The 27,017-nt window shown below is 36.7% G+C and overlaps 1 protein-coding gene across 2 annotated transcripts in view; it reads right to left on the bottom strand.

Moving 5' to 3' along the window:
* Positions 1 to 27,017, bottom strand: part of LOC120633646 (atrial natriuretic peptide receptor 1) — a 238,082-nt gene that overhangs the window by 117,109 nt on the left and 93,956 nt on the right. The window contains exon 1 of one of the 2 annotated variants that reach the window (XM_039903934.1): positions 18,089 to 18,126. The exons of the other annotated variant lie outside the window; for it this stretch is intronic. The gene's annotated coding sequence lies outside the window, so the exon portion shown is untranslated. Of the gene's footprint in view, positions 1 to 18,088; positions 18,127 to 27,017 lie in introns of those variants that run through there. 2 annotated transcript variants of the gene reach the window in all.

Below are 27,017 nucleotides of genomic sequence, written 5' to 3'. Positions count from 1 at the left end.
GATCTTGTTAACATCATTAAGTGAGTCATCATTTAAGTTAGCAAGTGACCTGGCGTTACCCAAGAAGGTGGAAGAACTAGGATACGAGGAGTTATTGAAGCTACTCGACGATCACTTCACACCAAAAAGGCTTGGGTTTGCGGAAAAGTCGACATTTTATGCCGCAACACAGCGACCAGGGGAAAGTCACACTCAATGGGCAGCCAGGATAAGAGGGTTAGCGGCTCACTGTGAGTTCAAGAACTTGGAGGAAGCCTTGTTAGATAAGTTTATCATGGGCATGGTAGCAGGACGTGAGCGGGACAAGTTGTTCGTGCAGAACCAGCGGGAGCTGACCCTCGCTAAGGCCATAGATCTGGCAGAGAGCGTGAGGTGTGCACGGCAGGCCTCGTCACAGGCGGCGCCGGGGGCGAGCAGCGTTGGCGCAGCAAGTCCAGACACCGTATTCATGATAAACAAGAAGGAAAAGTGCAGTGTGTGCGGGTTTACCAACCATAAGTCTCAGCAGTGTCGTTTTAAAACCTACAAATGTAAAAAGTGTAATTTTAAAGGTCATTTACGTAAGATGTGTCCTAACGAGGAAAAAGTTAAATACGTGGATGAAGGTACTCTGGACGACGGAGACGACGGTGAGTCTTTTTATAATATTCGGTGCGTTAAAGGGAAACCAATGACGGAGCGAGTCATGATCAGTGGTCTGGCGTTAGAATTTGAAATAGATAGCGGTTCAGCGGTAAGCGTGATTTCCGAAAGTACGTACAAGTCGCATTTTAACAATTACCATTCTCAGTAACCAACAAAAAATTATTTAGTTATACGGGCGAAAATATTAAAACAGTCGGAGTTGTATTATTGCCTATATCATATAATGGCCGTACGCATGTTTTAAATGTATACGTGGTATGCGCAAGCGGGCCGCCATTGCTAGGCCGTGATTTCATTAGGGAGTTTGACCTTCAGTTGGTACCTGCAAATGCAGCGGCCGTGCATACGTTACACGCGGAGATGCAGGCCGAATGCAAATCTAATATTGTCAAACAACTCGTCGATCAGTATCCGAAAGTTTTCTCAGACAATCTTGGATCGTTTAACAAATATGAAATAAGCTTGCGCCTTAAACCAGATGCTAAGCCGATTTTTTTTAAAGCGAGATCAGTACCCTACGCTTTAAAGGAAAAAATAGACAAAGAACTGGATCGGTTATTATCATTAGGCATTTTAAAACCTGTGGAACACTCCGAGTATGCATCGCCTGTGGTACCTGTTTTAAAGAAGAACGGCAGCATACGGTTATGTGCCGACTATTCGGTTACAATAAATAGACAGTTGGTTATGGACCAATATCCGTTGCCGACAGTAAACGATTTGTTAGCTAAATTACATGGGGGCGTACAATTCAGTAAAATAGATTTATCTATGGCATACAATCAGTTTATATTAAATAAAGATTCGCAAAGTCTAACATGCATCAACACGCATCGCGGTCTCTTTAATTTTACCCGTTTAGTTTTTGGGTTATCCAGTGCGCCGGCCATTTTCCAGCGGGCGATGGAATGCTTGCTTTCGGGTATAGATGGAATCATATTTCTGTTGGACGACATTCTCATCACAGGAGCTAATAAAGACCAGCATATACATAGGCTGTATGCAGTGTTACAACGCTTAGATAACGCGGGTTTAACGGTACAGATGAGTAAGTGCGAATTCTTTAAAGATGAGATTTCATATTTAGGTCACATCATAGACAAGTACGGAATAAGGAAGTCGCTCGATAAGGTAAAAGCAATATTACAAGCTCCTAAGCCTACAAATGTGTCACAACTACAGTCGTTTCTGGGTCTCACTAATTATTATAGGAACTTTGTGCCCGACGCGTCATCCGTGTTAAGCCCATTATACAATTTATTAAATAAAAATACAAAATGGGAGTGGACTAGCATTCATGATGACGCATTCGTTCGAATAAAAAACATTTTAGCTTCTGACAAGACACTAGCGCATTTTAATCCTAGGGCCAGGTTAATATTGACTGTGGATGCGTCGCCAACCGGGTTAGGTGCTGTACTGTCACAAGTCGGCAGTGACGGGTTAGAAAGGCCAATATCGTACGCATCTCGGACGTTGAACTCTGCGGAAAAAAATTACGCACAAATTCAAAAAGAAGCTACAGCTATCATTTTCGGCATTAGACGGTTCCACCAGTACTTGTATGGACGGGCCGAGCCCTTTATATTACGAACGGACCATAAACCCCTGCTGGCAATATTTGGGCCACACAAGGGCGTCCCTGAAGTGTCGGCAAACCGGCTGCAGAGGTATGCCATATTCTTAACGGCGTACAATTATACTATAGAGTATATTAGTAGCAAGCTAAATAGCGCGGATTATTTGTCTAGGACAGGCGGGGAAGGGGGACCTGCGGAAACTCAGGAAGAACTCGCGGAGTGCGAAGATCGCGCAACCTACGTCAACTTTGTAGTAGAAGGCGACTTGCCAGTGACACTTAGTGATATGCGGCGCGAAACGTCTCGCGACCCCCACTTATCTGTAGTTATACGGTACGTCATGAACGGCTGGCCTAGAAAAATAAATGACGATAATCTCAAACCCTTCTTTAATTGCCGGTCACAGTTGTCACACGAAAATGGTATCCTAATGAGAGGACATAAAGTTGTTATTCCCTTAAACTTACAAAATACTATTTGTAAGGAACTACATAGTTCACACTTCAAAAAATGAAGGCGGAGGCTCGCAAGCGGCTTTGGTTCCCGGGCGTGGACGCGGCGCTGGAGGCGCTGGCGGCGTCGTGCGGCGTGTGCTGCGCGCTACGGCCCGCGCCGCCGCACGCACCGCTGGCGCCTTGGCCTCTGCCGCCGCACCCGTTTTACCGAATCCATGTGGATTTCTTAGGCCCGTTTCATAATTGTATGTTTTTAATCATTGTAGACGCGTATAGTAAATGGGTAGAATGTTACGACGTGTCTTCAACATACAATTCGACGGCGGTTATTAATAAATTGTATGATACGATGTCAAGATTTGGAATTCCACATACGTTGGTGAGTGACAACGCTACCTCTTTCACTTCTGTAGAATTTAAGGATTTTTGTAAACGAAACGGTATTGAACACGTTTTATCTCCAGTTTATCACCCAGCTAGTAATGGCCAAGCCGAGAGTTTCGTAAAGATTGTGAAAAGGGGCTTTAAGGGTATTATTTTAGAGGGATGTAATAAAAGATCTCTTCACGGTAAAATTAATAAATTTTTATTTGATTACCGAAATTCAAAACACAGTACCACTGATCAGTCGCCTGCGGAATTGGTATACGGGCGCGCGTTACGCTCGAGGCTGGACTTAATAGACCCAGTCGCGCCGTCACCCTCGTCCACCGACCTTACACGTACCGTCGAACGTAAACAGTCCTCACAGGCTAAAGATTACAAGGAGGATTAAAGGAGTACAACGTGCGGGTTTTAAAGAAGATGATAACGTATGGATAACTAAAAATAAGGATACTAAAAAATTCACTTGGATGGAAGGAGTAATAAAAAAGAAAATTGGACACGTTATGTATGTGGTATATGTGCCAAGTCTGAAAAGTGAAATTACAAGACACATCGATCAGATTAGACCACGAGTGTTTTCGGCAGCTAGCGACGACCAGACCTGGGACCCGGACGTGATACCAGACCTACCATCACATGCTGCAGTCCACTGCGATGCTGTCGCGGCACCAGGAGGGGAAGGGGAGTCAGCTAGGGAGCCTGGGCAAGGTGCGTCGCCGGTGGGTTGCCCGGCAACACCGCTGCGCCCTTGCAACGACGCTCAAAGGCGACGGGCAATAAGTCCGATTTTCTCCACACCAACTTCAGACCCGCATCATGACAGTGAATAGTGATGGATAGTAAGATACAGTTAGCTAGTATAAGTTTAATCGTGTTTCTGAATCTAAGGGGAAGGGATGTTGTATAGATATACCTATGTGTGCGGGCTGCGACCCGCGACGCCCGCCTACCTTTATATTATACTAATCAGTGTGCTAATGGCTGGCTTGTTTTACTGACGTATACGTACGCCCTCCCTTGCTAGATAGAAACACAACAATGGGCTTTCCAACACTGAATATTTTTTCTTATCGGACCATACGTAGTAGCTCCTGAGATCATTGCATTTAAGTAAACTAGCAAAAAACTGTTCAGCTTTATGTATTAATATAAGATACAAGCAATCGAGCTTGCAAGTAGATAAGCGAGTAGTATCCATGCCATTTTGCAGAAAGATTTCTGAAGAATGGTAAAGGCGGGTGGAGCCATAGAATGGTTCAATTTAGTTTCTCATTCACATAATGGCGTTTCCCACGGTCCAGAGTTCTTGACCATTTATTTCCTAATCTTAATTGAAGGTATCAGGAAGCAGCTTTCGCTCGCGACTTAATCTAGCTAATAAACATTAGAGCTCTTTTTAGGGTTCAGAACATATCGGAAAAAAACGGTGCGTGTCTAGTGAATAGAACACGTTACGTTGATAAAATTACATTGTGATAGATATTGGTTTAGATATTAATTTCACATAGGATTGTGTTATGTGTAGGTAGTCCACACCTAAACGGAGGCTACAAAAAACTCAGCACTTAACTGCGATCTCACCTTCTAGTATGTGGTGAAGCAGTCAGTCATAAATAAATATTATATATAGTTTAGAAGCCGACAGGTTGGACGATCGATTTTTTTATTCCAATACAAGTTAGCCCTTGACTGCAATCCGACCTGCTAGTCAGTAATGATGCAGTCTACGATGGTAACGGGCTAACCTGTTAGGAGTATGGCAGTTATATAACACCGCACATATAACCCTAATCGGTTTGTACCCGACATCGTACCGGAACGCTAATTCGCTTAGCGGAACGTCTTTGTTCGCAGGGTGGTAAATAGTCACAGCAATAGCCTCCCAAACAAAAACCAAGTTTTATAACACCGCATATATAACCCTAATCGGTTTGTACCCGACATCGTACCGGAACGCTAATTCGCTTAGCGGAACGTCTTTGTTGGCAGGGTGGTAAAAAGTCACAGCAAAAGCCTCCCAATCAAAAACCACGTTTTATAACACCGCATATATAACCCTAATCGCTTTCTACGCGACATCGTACCTGAACGCTAATACGCTCAGCGGTACGTCTTTGTCGGTGGGGCGGTAACTAGCCACGGTAGAAGCCTCCCACCAGACAAAAAACTGTGTACTTATGTACACGTGTTAGAAGTTATACTTCTTTCGCGTATAAAGATTAAAATCTTTTCAAAAATTTTTCTTTCGCCTTATTTTACGTTTGTAGAAAAAACGACACTAACAATAGAAAAAAGATATTGTTTGAATTATTGAAAGTCAACTTGCAAACCTTTTTTAGACAAACTAAAATCTTGTCTATAGCTAACTTCATGGTGTCGGTTTTTTGTGACGGAATGCGCGCGCATCGAAAAAATTTACTCTCACCATTTTTCCCTAACGCGCCACAAGAAGTATAACTTCCAAAAACCACATCCGAGAAAATCTCAAGTGTTCGAACCACAATCACGACTTCCTTTCCTAATCCTGATAAACTGTTTAGCCAGCCTTAATTACGTAACGGGAAGGTACAATTTACTGGCAGTTTTCGATACCATCACTAATCCTTATTACTAAACTGTTGAGTAATGGAAGGTACTCCTGGCGCACAATTAGGTTTCGCTTTTACCTACAACGAAAAGGAAATAGTATACGAGTATATGCGTTTTGTGTTATGTTAGGTACTTGTTCTCATTTTTCCGACAAATATTGGACCGATTCTAATACGGTTATTTTGCTTTACCTACGTCTTTTTGTGTCTTATTGTGTCAACCGCCTTAAAAAAAAGGAGGAGGTTTTAAATTACACTATAAGTTTTTTTTTTGTATATTTGTTACGCAACTCTCCAAATTACACAGATTTTGATGTGGCACTATGTAGATCGCATTCCTTGCGTTCCCTGTGAAGTGTTGTTTAAGTTTACGTTTTAGCAATAAGTGCTCTTGGTGCAAACGTCTCCTCGAATGGAAGCCATGGGGAGAAAAGTTCCCCCAAGGACGACCACTTGAAGGACGGCCAGTTGAAGATGTTTAAGAGGGCCTACACCAATTTGGTCCAAAAAGGCTGAAGAAAAAGAAAAATAAATGAAATCTTAAATGTGACCGTCTAGTGAACGACGCGTTGACCGATCGCAACTACCGATTGTTATCAACATGAAAATAATACACGGGTTTTTGTTTGTGGTTTCGATATAAGATGTTATAAAATACTACGATAAAAATCTTAGCCTAGCGTCACGTTTACTGCTACACCATTATCTGTTAGTCTGGAAGAGATAAAACTCACTGTTAAACTCTGGAGTTGGACACAGTCATTTCTGTCTCCACCTATTACGATTTTTATGGCAACCTACATGTTATTTACATCCAATTTGCTAAATTTATTACCTGCCGTTCGTACGGTACATTGGTGAAGATCTGTTTGGTGTGTATTATAAGGATTAAAGAAATTATAAATTACACCATACAGATTCTCCTGCTTTTCGCGGAGTATTAAACTTAATTTTCAAAACACTGTTAAGCACCCACTAACTATTTTGTGGCTGCGGTGGCGGCATTCGTTCAAGAACAATAGGAGTCGAACGACTTGTAGGTTTTATATTAATACAGTGCCATAACAGTTATTGTTCTTGATATAGGCTAACATCTACTCCGCTTTGAATGGGAACAATAAAATCGCCATTATTGTTTATGCCAGTGAAGATGACTTTTGTTTTCTTGCCAAAAATCGACATCTTATAGGCCGTAAAGTAATACAACCTAACTATGTCTGTAATAACAGACTCCTTTTAGATAGTTAGATACGCGTTTTATCGTGGATATCGATAAAACGCGTAACGCGTAGATACCTATCGATAAATCTAAAAGGAGTCTATTATTACAAACATAGTTAGGTTGTATTCGGTAATTTATTCCCTACTTAACTAAATATATTTGTTTTAATTTTTTATTGTACACTTTAAATGTATAAAACGATCCGAATTCCTTGAGGGATATGCTTTCTGTTTAAAAGTGTCAAATATTTTTTTTCTTTTTTTTTAAATAAATATACTACGACAATTTACACATCGCCATCTAGCCCTAAAGTAAGCGTAGCTTGTGTTATAGGTACGTAGATGACTGATAAACATTTTTATGAATAATATACATAATTACTTATAATATACATCTAAACACCCAGACACTGAAAAATATTCGTTTTCATCACACAAGCATTCTTCGGTTGTGGGAATCGAATCCACGGCCTTGGACTCAGAAAGCAGGATCGCTGCCCATTGCGCCAATCGGAAGTCGTCCATTGTCAACAATAATTATATTGCACCAGTAATTTATTGTGTGTGAGTGCTCCTACTATTCTACGGATCCTGAATTCCATATCCGTATTGGACCAAAAATGAGGGGGTTAATTTATTTACATGAAAAGGGCCCGGTGTCCGGTGAAATTAGCGTGCTTAATAACCTAATAACCGAAACAAATAGTTTCGGTTATTAGGTTACATGCGATATGTTAAGTCGCAGTAGAGCTTTTTGCACGACCTCCGCTTCAGTTTGATGGACACATTGCAGGATGTGTTCCTTGCATGCCCTGCAAAGCGTATATAAAATAAATATATACGTATATTTATTTAGTATATAAATATATATATATTATTGAATTTACTTTTGTTTAATTGATTTGCAAAACCTGTAAATTAATTAAATATAACTTAAATCTCTTTATTATTAAGCTTAGAACTTATCAGTGTGCGATCGTTAATAATAATTAATACTTAAAACTTTCAGATGTTTATATATAAGTTTTATGAGACGTTGGGGGTGAACATAAATCTTACCCCAACTCATTCGCCTACTTCTTATTTAAACTGAGAATATAATTTGAACTTCGGTCATAAATTACGTTAACTTCGCTATCACGAAGACATGCTTAGAATAAGTATCTCCTTAGATCAAACCAATAAAAGTGGTTTAGAGATTCGGGCGGCAAAATATTTGGTGAAAACCTTTTTAACTTTGGTAATCGGACAAAACTTTAACATATTTGTTACAAGTAGTACCTTAATCTTGAATTGGTCCCAAAAATCCTTTTAACTTTTAGCGAAATCATCAGCTTCATTATCAACCAGTTACCAAACCACTGCAGGTGTAGTCCGCGCTGGCCAAATGCGCATTTAATAATAATAATCTTTATTTCGGACATTTGTTCATATCGTATCGTATCGTATCGTATCGATTTAACTCTTCTTTGAGAACATTATGGAGAGCTCTCAGGCATGCAGGTTTCCCGGGATTGAACTCGGTCGCTGCAATAAAGTCAAAGTCAAAGTCAAAAATATCTTAATTCAAGTAGGCCCATAGTTGACACTTTGATGCGTACATAAGTATTAACCCGGTAGTGAGATGATGGCGATAACCACATTCGTAAACTAAAACTAAAGCTACGAGGGTTCCAAACGCGTCCTGGTCTAAGAAGAAGCCCACAACAAACTTAGCCGGGTGTTTTTTTTTGTTATCACCATCTCACAATGTCATTTAAAATGATTAGAAATAGGAAAGCCAAAGCTCTAACCACTAGACTATGACCGTTTTATCAAAAACCGTTTAGAATTAATTGCGAATTCGTCTTCCTGTTACATTTTTTTACTGTCCCGCAACTATCCTCAACACTCTACAAGGCACGGGTCTCCTCTCCAAGTGAGAAGGGCTAGGCCTTAGTTTACCTGGCAAGTGCGAATTTGTAGCCTTCACACACCGTTGAGAACATTAGGCAGCACTCTCAGGCTTGCAGGTTTCCTCACGATGTTTTCCTTAAACGTTTAAAGCTAGTGATATTCAAATTGCTTAAAATAAAATCCCACAATAATAACACATAATATGTGAGTTATGTAATGAATATCCAAAAATGAAAAAAAAAACTTTTCATAAAACGGTATCAGACCATGATACATTTTCAAGGCTTTCACAAACGGTTACAAATTAGAGTTATAACTCTGTTACAGCTGTGTAAAATCTGTTGCTGTAAATACAGCCTATAACAGAATGATGTAAGCTCTGTTTGCGATGAAAACTTATTGTTAATGCGTTAATCCCCTCATTGAAAACCGAAAATTTAATCCAGGTATTGCTACTTTGCTTTAAAAATGACACATTTATAAACCAATATTTTTTCATTTTTTTTATTAGTTATCAAAGACCATCATAAGCCATTGTTTACTTACTAAATAGTCAGTAAATTTCTATATTAAAGACGTCCCGACTTCCTGATTTAAAATTATTTATTTAGTCCAACTTATTAATTTTGTAAGCGGTGCGATCAATCAGCCAATCAAACTTCAACGATCATCGGTTTGTCATCATACATCAATCTTATATTGACGATACGGTATTAATTTTGGGCGCTAAGCAGTCCAAGAATGAATATGAATGAATGAATATACTTCTATTGCACACAACAAAACAACGTATACAATTTGGCGGCCTTATCGCTTCATAGCGATTTCTTCCAGGCAACCAATGGCAAAGAAAACAAATACAGAAAATAGGTACATGGTGATATAAATATATATAATATATATAAAACAATACTACGTATATTACTTTACTTTATAAATTTTATTATTTATATATTTAATTTTTTTACTTTAATATATATAAAACAATACTACGTCTATTACTTTACTTTATACGTCTTTCAGGACCTTTTCAACATACATTATTTTTCAGCTCGAGTTGCTTTTTACGACGTAATAATTTTGGCACCTAATAAACTAAATTTACTACTCTGTAACTTTTTCAATTTTACGCCTCCTGATTTTAATAAGGTTTCGAAATAATCTATAGTCTTGGTAACCTTTTTACCAACTACCAAAAAAAATTAAGCTACTTCGTTGCGCCTGAGTTACGTAAAAAAACATCGTGATTATTTCATTGTTGGAAGTGGATTAGATGCCATGGAGTTGAATGCAGTATGGTGATGGCAGATCAGAATACATTTTTCACCACCCCTCATTCCGCGGGAGTCGCACGGTCCTACTAAGGTAACATAACGGAGAACGAACAGGAGAATACTCTTTTCTCCTTACTATCTAATGGTATCAACAACCCTTTTGCCGGGCGTGGGGATTGTGGGCCAAATGTCCATTTGGGAGAGGCCTTTAGTCCAGCAGTCCAGCTGTGGGAAACTCTATCGATGAAGTGTAGAGACAGTTAGTACCATACTAACAGTTTACTGAATGCCTTCATGTCAGGTAGGTTCTTTGTCCCAATTTTAGTAACGTAACACTACTTAATAGAACGCCTGCCTTAAGAGAATAGCAACGCGTCATGTATAGCGTTTGCACTCCCAGTCTGAGCAATAATATTTTAACTAACAATATATAACTACTACCGGTCCCTCGCGACTTCGTCCGCGTTTAAGTCGACCTTAAAAGATAGATAAATGCTGTCGCGGACAATTTTTTAAAACTTTTAAGGGAAATAACTTTTACTATACATGATTTTATCGAAACTTTACCCAGCTTTAACAGCGAAAATTTTCAAATCGGAAAAGTAGTTCCTAAGATCATCGCATTCAAGTAAACAAAACAAACATACAAACTCTTCAGCTTTATATATTAGTATAAGATTATCAACCAATAAATAATAGGACGCAGTCATACAAAATTGATATAAAAAGTACGTACTAGTAAACTTATACTTAATAAATCTAGTCAACTTTATTGACTTTTGATTTTCGTTACTAGATATATTTTTGCAACGTTTCAGCTAAAACTTATCTAGAAACGTTAGAAGAGAATATGCCTATGTGATGGATTTCCTTCAACAAATCAATAAAAAAAGAAGGTAATAAGGACTACAGACAGAAGTGGAAAACTACAAAAAAAATAAAATAACAAAAATGGAATCGGTGACGACTGACGCGAAATCATCATCATAAACCTGGCCCACTACAGGACGCGGGTCTCCTCCCACAATGATAAGGGTTTAGACCACCACGTTGGCCCTTTGCAGATTGGTGGGATTCAAACGCCTTTGAGAACATTACAGATAACTTTTGGCGGCAGATTGGCGCAGTTTGCAGCGACCCTGCTTTCTGAGCCCAAGGCCATGGGTTCGATTCCCACTACTGGAAAATGTTTGTGTGATGAGCATGAAGGTTTTCCAGTGTCTGGGTGTTTATACGTATATTCTTAGCATTTATGTATATTATTCATAAAACTATTCATCAGTCATCTTAGTACCCATAACACAAGCTACGCTTACTTTGGGGCTAGAAGGCGATGTGTGTATAGTCATAGTATAATTATATATAAAAAAAAAAAAAACTCTCCTTCACCTTTAAAGCATGCAATATTTAATTTCTTTAACAAAGAACGCACGTAGCTTTGAATAGTTAGCGGTGAGTGCCGGGGCTCGAACATAGCTGCCTGAAAGTAAAGCCAAAGTCTTAACCACTGGTCTATCACCAACCCATGGATATTATTAAAACAAATGATCAAATCTGTATTCTTAAAAACTATTGTTATAAATGCGAAAATTTGCATGAAGTTTATTTATCAATTCCGCCATCCCACTGAACGGATCTGGATGAAATTTAGCACTGAGATAGTAAAGGATAAAGAAGTTTATTTTGCTTACAAGAAATTACAATATCACTTAATGAGACTATTTACAACTTATCTCTATCATGGTAATATTGAAATTCCAAAGAACGGCAGATAAAAACACAATTTGATATCTCATAGAAACTTGAGGGTAAAGTACAAAAAAATTCATACAAGGATAGGTTATTGTCCGTAATCCAGGATTATAGTCTGGAATAGCACAAAGGCTACTTTTTTCCCGAAAAAATGTATGGTTCCCGTGCGATGGCTTTGTTTTTGTTTTTCACAAGGTTCGGCATTTATGTTTGCATAGTGCTAGTTTAAGGCTCAATGAATAATGTAGGCTTACACGTGAAAAGTTCTACACTGTTTAAAGTAGTAGAAGAGTTGTTTGGGACACTCGTCCAAGGAGGCAATACCACCATGCTTATTTGTGCTGCTTATTTGTGCTGCTTATTTGTGTAGCATAGTTGCTGGTAGCATTGCAGGCACATGTGGCTTAAAAACTGCCTTAAGTTTAAGGGCATACGGTCTTAATTTGTAGGACGTATTTCTTGCATGCCCTGCGAAGTGATGGTCTGTTGTAAATCCTTCAATTAAAATGATAAAATGAAATGTTGGTAACACCTAATTTACTATGCTATGCATACAGAAAGGTAAATTAAAAAAATCTTCATATTTTATACACCAAACCTGCACCATACTGATCTTTAACATGAACTTCCGCAAAGTCACGCCTGCTTCTTGAATACTTATCTATATCAACACAGAATTAAGTATATACATTATACATAATCCTCATTCAGTCATTATTGTGTCCAAAAACAGTGAAAACGCCCCGCGCACATCTCTCTTTGCAACCCCGGAATGTTGCTACCCCACTAACTTTTTCTCATTTGCCCATTTTAAAGTAAACGTTTAGAGGTAAAATAATTACGTTCAACTGCTTAATGGTATGAAGTGACCAGCCACTTGTTCGAGAAACAACTCCAAAGTGGAGTGGTTTTTTGATGCTTCAATATTAGTCGTGTTGGCTTTGTATATTCTCTATTCTTTGTATATAACTAAGTGACTAAGAACATAAGAAGCCTTTGTTGTTTTAAAAATTCAATTACACCTATTACCTACACTTATTGTTATTAAACACGTGTGTGAAAACGTTCATACCCATTACGATTGTTATGGTTGTTGGGGGACTGTAACCATTTGTTCAAATAAGGTTTAATTTATTGCAACATTAAAGTAAAGTACGCCCTTCTTTAATAAAACAAAAGAATTTAATTAGGTTCTAAAGCTTTATTTGTGTTTATGTTTCCTAATACGTAGAGTTTGGCTCTTGCCCATATAACCAATGAATCATAGAAGAGTTCTATTTAGCGTCTAGACCCTCCACGTTGCTCCAATACGGTAGCTAATAAACCTTCCATTTTAGTGTCATTGCAGTACCCGAAAATAAAGCATTGAAAATAATTGAAATCACTGCTGATTCGACTAAGATCCGGAGTAGGATAAGTAATAAAAAAATAATCCTTTTTTAAGACGTATTTAAAACTTTATAAATGCATTTTTATTGTCATTGTAGTACCCGAAAATAAATCATTGAAATTACTTCAGATTCGACTGAGATCCGGAGTCGGATCAGTTATAAATAAATAATCCTTTCTTGAGACGTGTTCAAAACGCTAGAAATGTATTTTGTCCAGCTAGAGTCAATGGGCGTTCAACTTCAATCACTCATAACCAGAGTTTGGTAAATATGAAATAATGTAATGGCTTCGCATAAGCATTTTGTAATGCAAACATGACGAAATCGATTGACAAATATTGCATAGCGATAGCGGTAAGGTAAACAGTTTATATTTATAAGGGCCTACCTTTAATGTGGAATATAGAAAACTACTGACGCATTGTAGCTCAATTCAAAGTAATATAGCTGTATTCGTTCTTGAATTGCAAGATAGGGAAGTCAGATGCATGTACTTGCTATGTCGTTATATTAAGTACTAGCTGTTGCCCGCGACTTCGTCTGCGTTTGATTTTGTTTTTTGATTTCATGCATTCAATTTAGTTGTAAGTCTAAAAAAATTTAAAGTATTCAGTATCGCTAAGCCTTAAATTAGGGATTTGCTGCTGTCCGCTGGGGAGTTCTGTCCTCTATCTGCAACCACATTCAGACAAAAAGTTAAGGCAAAATTAAACACATATTATAACCTCTATAGTATAAAAATAATTATTTAAATCGGTTATAATTTGTCGGAGTTATGGTGTAAAATCGTCAAACACTTCCATCCACTCTCCCAAAGGAGCCGAGCTCAATGTCGGGATAAAAAGTATCCTATATTACTTCTAACGCTCCCAAGAATATGTGTACAAAGTTTCACGAGGGTCGGTTAAGTAGTTATTGCGTGAAAGCGTAACAAACAAACTTACTTTGACATTTATAATATTAGTAGAAAGGATTGTAGAAGTAATGATTATTTATCTATAAAGCGGTAGCGGTGATAGCTCAGTGGGTAAGAGCCCAACTTCACTTTTGGGGGGAGAGTTCGAATCCCAGCACACACCACTTATTATATTACCAGCTTATGTAGAGTTCTATATAATGTTCTCATGGGTGTGGGGAGTCCACCAATCCGCACTGGGCCAACGTGGTGGACTACGACCTTAACCCCTTCTCATTGTGAGAGGAGACCCGTGCCCTGTAGTGGGCCTGTAATGGGTTGATATGATGAATTCATGAAGAAAAATACATGATTTTTACATCATTACACTTCTATTATAGAGTGATTATTGTGTTTTCCATCGCTTTGAATACCATAACGGAGGTAGCTCAGCCTGATATAGCGAATCTAAGTTGAGATCAGCCAGTTAAAAATTTAAAAAAATAAAAAGGGAAATCCGTTATATCGGGTTGCTCTAAGACCAATATTACAAAAGCATTTTCTTTCAATTATTTTTTAATGAGGTAAGAACTACAATTTGGCGTGGGTCATTCGACAATATCAATGATTTTTAAAAACAAGAACCGTATGCAATCTTTCAATTCAAATGTTTTGAAACCTAAGAGGCTTCAAAAATCACGACAAGAAAATGTTGATAAAGCATTAATTCAGTGGTTTAAAAACATGAGAACATAATAACTATGTTTCTGTATTAAAATACTTAAGTACATACGTATGTATATGTTTACATAAAAAAGGTTTTTCATTTCACAAAACGCGTTGTATGACGTCCGCTTATTATAACGTGTTTGTCAATTCCTTTCGATTCCTTATAAAAGGACTCTACTGTAATTATTTTGAGGATAGTATGAATAAAATAGTAAGGATCACTTTTAACTTACTATCCGATTAAAGGAAATCAATGCACAGAAGCGTTTGGGGTAGGTGAAAAAGTTTAAAATTGAAATTAATATTGAGGACACAAACTCTTATAAGTAATAAGAATTACGACTACGATTAAGATAGTTCTGAATATAGGGAACACTACCTGCCAAGGCACAGAACTCTCAGTGCACACGTCTGACTAAGAATAAAAACCGAGAAGCAAAAAAACTATTTTTTCTCTTACGTAATAAATGCGAAATGTTACAAACCATTTACTGCATAATAAAACTAGTTATGTCAGGTAAGTCTTCAGATCTCAGACCATTAAAAAACATGAACGCATTGTAGACGATTTAAAAATAGTTTCCTAAAAATACGGCTTAGTGGTGAGCAAGTTCAACCACGGTTTTAGAGTCCTGGTTTAGATTCCTCGATGTTACAAAGAATAGTCAGGAATAGCACATTAAGTTTGTTATCGTATATTTTAAGCCCGCCTACCGACATTGAAGCAGAGTGGTGTATTTTTTCATTGGACCCTCTTTCCTATAGGCAGACTTTAATAGGCTGAGGTTGGCGATAATGATGAAGTAAAAACTATAAGGCAGGTATACATAGGCTGGCGATTGGCAACGTTCGCCAGAGTATCTAGCAGCAGTACCTACTCACTAAAATTTGTACTCCTAACAATCGCCTAGTCGCTTTTTCATGGGCTAGGAACAAATCCAGTGAAAATATATCTACTCCAACCAATCTGATGTACTGTAAATAATTGGAGTTAATTTAATTAGAACTCTATAACTTTTCAGAATCACCATCATATCCATTACCGTATATTAATTTCGTAATTATATTATTATGACTTTTGACGCAGTGGGCAGCGACCCTGCTTTCTGAGTCCAAGGTCGTGGGTTCGATTCCCACAACTGGAAAATGTTTGTGTAATGGGTGTGGGTGTTTATACGTTTATTATAAGTATTTATGTATGTTGTTGAACCAATGGACACAACAAGAGGAAACTTGAAAAGTAGAAAACAAAAGGCGGCCTTATCGCTTAGTAGCGATCCAGGCAACCTTAGGATTAGGAAACCAAGAGAAACCAATTGGGGGGATATTATTACATACATGCTTACGAAAACCTACTTATAATTTTCCAGATTACACACATACAATAATAATAATATTAATAAATATAAAAAGTAGCCTATTAGATTAACAAAATACTCTAGCGACAATAGGTTATATGCGGTCTGCCTAAAAAAATATATCACAGATAAGAGTATTTTCTTTATAACTAGACACTTTAAGTTGTTTACCGGTTGAAGCATGACCAGCAAACTTTTTACCAACCATAGAGTTTCTACTTGTATTTAAAGTATTTTTAAGAGTTCTTTCCTTCAGTTGGTCTGTTTATTTATTTATACCTATTCTTTATTTTTACACCGAGCATTTAATTGCGGGTATAATATTCTTTGGCCATAATATACATAACAAGCTATCAAACCAAGCGTATAAATAAATAGAAGGTAAGCAAAATGCGACCTTATTGCTGATTAGTAATCCTGCCAGGCCACCTTTAAGATCCATACTAATATTATGAGTGTGAAATGTGTGTGTGTGTGTGTGTCTGTTTGTTTGTTTATTTGTTATCTTTGTTCGTCAATTCTTGAACCGATCTTGATTAGATTTGGCACAAGTGTAGCATTAATCCTGGAGATGGATAAAGGATAATATTTATCCCGGGTAAGGTGCTGGTAAAACTTACCCGCGGCTTAATAAAAAAAGCATTTCTTACCTCTGTATGAAATATGTATTTTTGCGCAGTAATAGTCCCCCTTTATTTAACCGGTTTAAAATGGCGGCGGGATTTTTAAAAACCGAAATCAACACGGGCGAAGTCGCGGGCATTAGCTAGTTTAGAAACATAAGAAACTTAGACTGTAGGTTATGAATAGCTGCAAAACCATTCACACAGAGTCTGTTTGTCCATTTGACAAGATTATTTGTCAGGGAAAATTCTTGACACTTTTTAACGTAAAATAATAATTAATACTGATATTGTGCCCTTAAATGATACAAAGAGTTATTTTGTTCTAAGCTCTACTCTCAGACTGATTAACTGATAGTTTTTCCGGGTTCCTAGGATTATTGAGGCACGGTACAAAGAAAAAAGTTCAAAAACCATTCATTTCTAATATCCTGTAGAATTATTATCAGCCAAATTTATTCTTTACCACAGCGAATTATTCACAAATAACAAGCTCGTTTAATTTACTGGTAACAATAAGTGCATCTTCAAAGTACGGAACCATACGGAGTGCGATTCCCACACATACTCAACATGAAAATCACGTTTATCTAGTAGTATCATTACAAATCTCAAAATAAGAGAGCTTCAAGATAAACTCATAATATATTAATTATCAAATTGCAGAGCTGTAGGTAATACTTTAATTGCGTTAAAATTATATTCTTGTTATCGTATTTCTAAATATAATATTATCAAGAATAGTGGGCACTAATAAACTGAAATAACCTATGTACTAAAATAAAACTAAATTAAATATAAAACGCCTCTCCTCGTTTAACGCAACGATGAATAGTTCTCAAAATAATTATTTTAATTAAGCAGAATAATAAAGTTTATTATTGCTATTACTCAGGTATTTTGTTTTAGTATTAAAAATAATTAGGCATAGAGTATATAAATTACGTGGTAAATACTCATTGTTTTTAAAATAAAACCTAAATCATAAATAGGTACCTATGTGTTCAATATCTAAAAATAGAATACAGAAATACCTCATGTATGTGAATTTAAATCATAATCGAAACGGCAGCGTTCGTTTGAACAGCTGTTTTTTTTACAAACCCCGTAAAAATACCGAACAACGATCATCGCCTCGTCGGACCTCCGTTAAAACTTTTTCCACGATATATTTCGACAACTTTTGTAAATTCTCCAAAGATTACACTGGCAACCTTAATGAAACACAATTTTGCACTTTAACCAACACAAACTAAATTATTAAGTATTATTTCTTGTTTCACAGATGTTTTACGATTTATAAAAACTCGGATCGGTTCCCGCGAAAAACGGAGAGCGAAACGTTCACCCCCTACCGCGACAATATAGTAACTGACGAAAACTCACTTGAGGTTGAAGTTTACGTCCAAAAACGTTAACGATATCATGGTAGGTATATATGTTACTTGCATATATTTTTAGCCAACCGGTTTCAAAAGATTATGCCGATTAAAATTATACAATATTAACAATGGAAATTTAAATGTACCTACAGTATAGTTCTTACATTACGGCACATTCGAGGTCATGTCTAACAAAACATTGTTTGGTCTGAATTTGTAATAGGTATTCTATTTTCAAAGAATACCTACCACATAAGTAATATATAATTCGCTACCGTACCGTAAATTTTAAATATACTTTACACAGTAGTTAGGTGGATATAATAATATTATAAATTTGTTGTAATGCGTCCCGAAAACGTAGACATATAATTATTTTAACCGGTTTACCACCGGCTTCAAGAAGGAGATTATGAAGTCAAAGTAATTTTTATATAGTTATGCTACTTCATAAATCTTCGTGAAATCTTAACTAATTTTAATATTTTTTGGTTCGCAAATTTTTGTGAAAACGAACACAAGCGAACTTTGTTAAATTATTCTTTTTAAATATGTAGTTTATCATATCGAAGGAAAGCTTCACATTTGCATTATTCCCGTCCCCTATTTTTTACCTTATTATAAATCCCCTTTATTACCTAAAAACAACTATTACTATAATAAAATAGGTACCTATACGTAACAGAATAGACTTTAAAGTCATTGGGATTAAAGTTGCACAAAATTAAAACAGGTTAATAATGTAAATTCACGACACATATTGAAGGTTATCTTTTTGTAACGTTCTTTGATTAGTATGGATCCCAGACAAATTATGCAAAGAATATTACAACACCGAATTTAATCTTTTTTTTTTTACCAGTTGTGTTTTTACACTTGAAAATAGTCCTTTAATAATAGGTTGTGCTTTAAAATAAATAAACAGATTTTTTAGAAATTACATTAATTTATTTGGGCTTGAAATGCTGCGGTAGGATCGAGATAATCACATCAGCTGATAAGATTATATCATCACGTCAACCCATTACCGGCCCACACCGGAGCACGGGTCTCTTCCTACAATGAGAAGTGGTTAAGGCTGTAGTCCACCGAGCTGGCCTAGTGCGGATTGGTGGACACCACACACACACCTTTGTAAACATTATGTAGAAATCTCAGGCATGCAGGTTTCCTCACGGTGTTGCTTCACCGTTGAAGCAAGTGATATTTTAATTACTTAAAAACGCACATAACTTAGAACTGCTAGGGTGCGAGCTGTGTTTCGAACTCGGTCCCCCCAAAGTGAAGTGGAACTCTTACCCAATGCACTATGACTGCTGATATAAGATTATATAGGTACAGTGATTTTATCCTCGAACATCGAATGCTCGTTTACTCTTTGCAATCTTACAATAACTCTATAAAATAATATAATATATAAATAAATGATAAAATCTGTAGAAAAACCTTTTGCAATAGAAAAGTATAGACACGCTTCTCGGTTCTTCAAAACATTTTTTTAGACCATTTGTTGCTTAAGTTTAAATAATATGTTATATGTTTAATAATATGTTAAAACATATTCATTAGGTTAAGGCACTATATACTTAAATAAAAATAGTAATTGCTGTCTTTCATGGTAAATTATTTTCAGTACAGACTCTCCGAATTGCTGGTACAGTCTCTTCAAACAGACCGACTTAACTTTCCAATGAGCTTATACGTCGCATTACTTAAAATAAATAAATTTCAAACAATTCAAATAGAAAATACAGATCTAATTATCCAATAACTCCATCTGTTTTTAAAGTTACATTTTTATGCGCTACATTTTTTACATTTTTTACTGCAGCAATATTTTCCATAGGCCGTTTACGATCTTTTTGAAGCACCGTTGAAAATTTAACGACTGTTATGGATTACGTTTGGTTACGTTACAATTAAAATAATTATTCAAAAATATTAATTATATTTATCTGCTCTTTAATCTCGATACCTAAACAAGTTTATAACACATATTTTACAATAGAAAAAAAAACTCTTAAATCATGATACACTAGGATGTAAAAAACTTGTTTGGAAACTGTCTGACGTAAAATAAAATATTAAAGTCCCTTGGAAACTCTTGTTTTTATCCTCAATCGTAAAGGATTGGGATTATCTTTGTTTTTTTTAGTCCACTACATGTTAGCCTCTAACTACAATCTCGGCTGGCCCGCTACCATCTTAGACAGCATCATCTCTTACCACCAAATGAGATTGCAGTCAAGGGCAAACTTGTAGTGTAATCAAAAAAAAAAAAAAACCCCATATCCATATCCCATCCCCATAATAAATTATTATTAAATTCGGTTTCGACATCGTAACGGAACGCTAATACGCTTAGAAGCGTCTTTGTATAAACTTTTGATTTTTTTTTAGGTAGGTAAATGACATTTCTTCGAAAATTATGTTTTTTTGATTGACTAATTGAAGTCTTCATTGCAGACCCAAAGTATGAAATACAATACATAGAAGAAACTTAAAATAATTATTGAGGTCTTAACGCTAAAGCGATCTCTCTAAACAACATTTGGTAAGAGGGCAAAACGGGTCAGCTATAAAACTTAGACCCCCAAAATATGAAACAAAACTCAATATGCTTATTTATTTTATTTCTATTACCTCGATGCAATATAACGTTAAGCTGTTTTTGTAACCCAAAAAATTAATAAACCTCTTCCCATAATAAGCTGACCAGGCGGCCATGTTTAGTTTAGTTTATGGTCTCGGTTTATAAGAGTTCTTATACCACCTCCTCAATGAAAGTATCTGGCAAAGATTCAAATCCTTAGTGCCACCGGATAACACAAAATTATAGCGGAGATTATGAGCGCGTCTAGAAAGATTTTAATTTTGCACCATCCAATAGCTTTTCTCTAAATAAGGAAACACAGTAACTCTACAACTAACTTGTTTAAGCATAATTTACAGTCTAAGTAAGCTGGTAACGGATTAACCTGTTAGAGGTAACTGAAATACATATAAAAATAGTTCATACTATATTCATAAACTAATAAACTATTTGGTATATATATATATATATATGTATATATAAAATGAGAAGGTGACTGACTGACTGATCTATCAACGCAAAGTTCTAACCGCTTGACGGATCGGGCTGAAATTTTGTACACAGAAAGGAATTTTGAAAATTTCGACCCTAAATAAAAAATAAATAAAATCCCCGGGAAATATAAAATCCTTCATTTATCAATCTATTTTTCAATTTACATCCATGAAACATTGATTTCACGTTTCGATTAAAAATAAATCAAATGGGGGATGAAAATTTATATGAAAGTTAAAGGAGAGGGAGAGTGTGCTCAAGAACTATTTGATCTAGTTCCCCCCTCGCCTTTTTACCATCGAACCGTAAAGATCTGCATCCCCACGTGGTCGATATACCGCGGACGCGTACGAAGCGCTTCGACCCTTCGTTTCTGATCCGAACCGCTACGATCTGGATTGTTCTTCCAGCTTCCATTTTCCCCAGGCACATCATCAAATCTTTTTAATAGTTACTTGACCGGCAGAGTACAAAAGGTTCAAATTGATAACAACGATAGTGATGACTGCTCTATACTTTATGGAGTGCCCCAAGGTAGTATCCTTGGTCCGACTCTCTTCTTGATCTACGTAAATGAACTATGTCAAATTAGCCTCAGGAACGGTAACATCTTTTCATTCGCAGATGACACAGCCATCGTATTTCAGGGAGATAGTTGGGACGAGGTATACTCGGTAGCTCAAGTAGGCCTTCAGAATGTAACTGATTGGTTAAAATTAAATTTATTAACGCTTAATGTAAACAAAACCAAATATATAGCATTTTCCATTTCACCGAGGATAACCTTACCTCAAAATACTCTTAAAGTTCATAATTGTGATAACACTCAGTCTGTCACCTGCACCTGCCCACAAATTGACCGCGTAGAAAGTATCAAGTACTTGGGAATCATACTTGATGAAAAGTTATCGTGGATTCCACAAGTACTTCACCTGGTTGGACGCGTTAGAAAACTAGTATGGGTTTTTAAGAAATTAAGGAACATAATTAAACCGGAATTGTTGAAAACAATCTATTTTGCCCTTTGCCAATCCATCCTCTCATACTGCATATCTGTGTGGGGAGGAATCGGAAAAACGCATATAATTCATCTTGAACGGGCCCAGCGATCGGTTCTTAAAGTCATGGGTCATAAATCCTACCGTTTTCCAACTCACCTACTGTATGAATCCTATAAAGTCCTTACAGTACGTCAACTATTCTTGTTGTCCATTACCCTCAAGATACATTCATCCCTTACATTTGACCCCACATTCCCCGCTAACAAACGCAGAAGCGACATTGTTTGTCGTATCATTTACAAGCCTCGAACATCCTTCTTTAAACACCAACATTCATTCTTAGCTCCCTATATATATAACAAGATCAATAAAAAATTAAATATCTATCCTATGACTAAATATCTAGCTAAAACGAAAATTACTACATGGCTACTGCAAATGAGCTATGATCAAACGGAAGAGTTCATTCTATCAAATATATGACACCCTGTAGTACGTACGAGTATCTATAATATACACGCACACGCACACACACCCACACACCCACAAACACACACACACACACACACACACACACACACACACACACACACACACACACACTAAATCTAACGGAACATTTGTATAATTGCTGTACTATAACTCGGAGGTGGGCGGTGGTACATGCAGCACAGTTTTTACTATTGCAGTGCCACCCTTGCTAGTATTTTAAGTGCCATTGTAACTGTTCCAAATAAAGATTTATTATTATTATTATTATTAGTTCTTACAACATTAGTACCTCCAAATCAAGAGTGAATAGGCATCTTCTGGGCAAGCGCGCTCCACCTTAGGCTGCATCATCACTTACCATCGGGTGTGATTGCAGTCTAGCGCTCGTCTATAAATTAAAAAAAAAAAAAAAAAAGTTTCTGAGTTTGTAAGTACGTTCATATTTTTATATTTGCAGCAAGACATTTTTTTAATCCTTCGTAGTTATAATTTACTAAATCAAAAATTGAACTTAACGTGAGCGTAGCCGCGGGCAAAAGTATAGTGATATATATATATATATATATATAACTCGGCCCCCCCGAGAGTGTAGTCGAGCTCCTACCTACTGCGCTATCACCGCTTAGTATTGATCTGATCACTTATAACTATTGTGATAATCTTTAAAGCCCACCAACCCGCCTTAGAGAAACATGGTGACACAACTATGAGAGCGGAAACCTGTCCCCAGCGGTTGGACGTAAATTTAATGCCATTTTATTCTATTTGCGACAACTTTATGCAAATTTGCACGTCACTCCTTTTTATATTGCTTCGCGAAGGAAAGACCAACCAAGAGAAGAAAAATACTGTATACTGTCTTATTAATCATTAATAGGCAAGCCCAGCTCTTAAAGATCCTTACTAGGCTTAGATATTAAGCGACTGCTTTACCACCTTATGATACCTAGTGGCAGGCTTTGGCCGTGGCTAGTTACCACCGTACCGACAAAGACATGCCGCTAAGCGATTTAGTGTTCCAGTGCGATATCGCTTAGAAACCTTTTAGGGGTATGACTACCGTACTCCCGGTTAGCCCGCCATTTTAAACTGCATCATCACTTACCACCAGGTGAGATTGCAGTCAAGGGCTAACTTGTATTCGAATATAAAAAAAAAACCTGTCGGATAGCTTATTCACAAATTTTGTCTTAGTCACTTGGCATAAAGTAAGAAAGTGACGAAACTTACGTTAAAGCTATCCGACCCTTGTCAGAAGGTGGTGAGACAAGCCCTTAAAGTAACTATGCCCAGTAACAGGTTATATATATATTTACAAATAACATTAATTACCGACAGTGATTATAAAATTATTAAGTTGTAAAACAATTAGCTGGTACCAGCTATTTCGCCAGCGTAAACTACGGGCCTGTTCTGCCACGTAAAAATTGGCATTCTCAAATGACCGTCCCGAGACTTACTTCAGTTACGCCGCACTTATTATTCTTTAAATTCCCTATCATATGATAATGTGTAGACTAGTAGGAGCATATATTAATCAATAACAATGGTTAAGCAACGTTACCCTTAGTTTATGAATGGATGGGAAGCCCCACGGGGAAGACCAGTTGACCAGTGGTGAAAAAATGTTGCCAGTATTACCTTAGTCCTTGGTTTGCCCCATAAAATCTACATCCATATTTTTTGATTAAGTAAAGCAATACCGTTCTTTGTTAGAATTAACGCGTAGAGACTTAGGTATAAAATGAGAAAAACGTAGTTGATTTTAGGAGCCTAGTGATCGTAAAAACGCTCGTAAACTCCAGTTCGACGAGTCCTATAATCCTACTAAGGGCACCTCGTAGGGAGGACAAAAGACCCAGATTATTGGGGGCTTGTCGGTAACTGTTCTCTAAAAATTAATATATTCAAATTCGGCGAAAGTTTATGATATAAAAAAGGTAAGTAATAAAAAACTTCTTCAACGCAATTTTTTCCAGCTTAATATTTTATGATTTTGTTTATATTGATGGACACTGTGGATCCATCTTTTTACTGTTATGTACCGAAACGACTATGGTAGGACCAAACAGATGGCCCACCTCAGAAGAAAATCATGGCCAACAACAACACATTACAATATACAAAAATATACATATGCATATGTTACATAGCCTATATGAAAAATAACCTATTTTAACTTTGACGGCCGAGTGGCGCAGTGGGCAGCGACCCTGCTTTCTGAGTCCAAGGCCGTGGGTTCGATTCCCACAACTGGAAAATGTTTGTGTGATAAACATGAATGTTTTTCAGTGTCTGGGTGTTTATCTGTATATTATAAGTATTTATGTGTATTATATTCATAAAAAAATATTCATCAGCTATCTCAGTACCCATAACACAAGCTACACTTACTTTGGGGCTAGATGGCGATGTGTGTATTGTCGCAGTATATTTATTTAATTTATTTTAACTGCGAATTCAAGGAACATGCCCTTAAAAGTGATTAACCCTTTCCATTAACCTTAGGCGTAGGTAACTATCATGTGCCTGCAATTGTAACAGCCTCACCTTTCAAACCAAAATACAGCAATTCTGCTTGGTAGAGGAAAAAGGAATAAATAGCGTATAAGAGAGAGTCATTAGAGGGATAAATTTAAACATGTTAAATTAATGACGGTGCACAGTCAGTACATATTTGAAAAATTAATTTAGGTCCATAAAAATATAACATAATAAAAAATAAAATGGACTGTAACAATGTAAATATTAGAAGCAAAAATAAACTCGTTGTGCAGTTTACTAGGCTACTTAAAATTGCTAATTCATTCATAGGAAATCTTCGAGATGTCTCTCAATAAGTTCAAAGTTTATAGGTAAGTTTATAAGTAAGCTTACAGAAAAATCCTATTACAACGTTAAGGATTCACAAGAACTCTAACTTCATAGCGTAATATAATTTTACTGTGAGATGGTGATAAAAAAATAAAATTACACGAAAGTTTATTGTGGGCTCTTCTTAGACCAGGGCGCGTTTGGAACCCTCGTAGCTTTAGGTTTAAGTTGGCGAACGAAGTTATCACCATCCCCTTACAATTATGTAAACATATTATATGTATGAACGCATATCATAAGTGCCTGTGATGAATAAAGAAGGCCTGCATGAATAAAGAAGTTTTGAATTTGAACTCTGTGCTTTTGTGTGCCGAGCTGGCACAATAACTTTACTACTAGAAGGTATTGCTTCGCATATAAAGACACTTTGTTTAACAACCTAAAAAGCAAGCAATAAATATTTTCTACAACAAGTCGGTCAGTAAAATGTAACACTAAGTTTATTACCTAGTAATTTTACATTTTACTTTGCACCGACCAGCGATGATCCTTTACAAATAAACCTAATTATGCAGGTCAGTGTTTTCGAAGCGATAGAATATTAATTATTTAACTAAAAAACCATTGGGGCTTGGAATCAATTCCCTTGTTGCGTAGCCTAACGCTTGGCGATGTTTTGCTGGTTCTTCTCAGCAAAATATACATTAATAAATGTTAGAAATTTTCCCAGCCATTGCGGAATAAAACAGCCCTGTACTTTTAGTTGTGCTTGTTCCAAAAAAGTCATTTAGCTCTAGGGTGAAGTGCCTAAAGTGACTGGGGAATGGCAATTTAGCACTTCAACTTATTTCTTTACTAGCTGTTGCCCGCAACTTTTGTAGCTCTAAAAAACATTAAAGTATTCAGTATCGCTAAGCCTTAAATGAGGGGTTTGCTGCTGTCCGCTGAGGAGTTCTGTCCTCTATCTCCAACCACATTTATCAGATCTTCACAAAGTTTGGGTAAAATTAAACACATATTATAACCTCTATAGTACAAAAATAATTATTTAAATCGGTTATAATTTGTCGGAGTTATGGTGTAAAATCGTCAAACAATTTCATCCCCTCTCCCAAAGGAACCGCGCTTAATGTCGGGATAAAAAGTATCCTAATTACTTCTAACACTTCCAAGAATATGTTTACAAAGTTTCATGAGGATCGGTTAAGTAGTTTTTGCGTGAAAGCGTAACAAACAAACTTACATTGACATTTATAATATTAGTAGGGATAGGGATGGGGATGTAGGGAACCACGCCAAGACTTTTTACGGATGACCTTACATACAAAATTATTTTTTACATAGTGAACATCTGCGTTTCAGTATTCCATAGCAGCCATGCTATGGTGCTATGGTGCGTGTTTTTTTCGCTGCTTTTTTATTTGTAGAATGCTCTAAGAACTATTT

Source organism: Pararge aegeria, chromosome 22, assembly GCF_905163445.1.
Source record: "Pararge aegeria chromosome 22, ilParAegt1.1, whole genome shotgun sequence".
Lineage (NCBI taxonomy): Eukaryota > Metazoa > Arthropoda > Insecta > Lepidoptera > Nymphalidae > Pararge > Pararge aegeria.
Note: the sequence above shows the minus strand (reverse complement) of the source record. Positions and strands in the feature narration are given on the sequence as shown.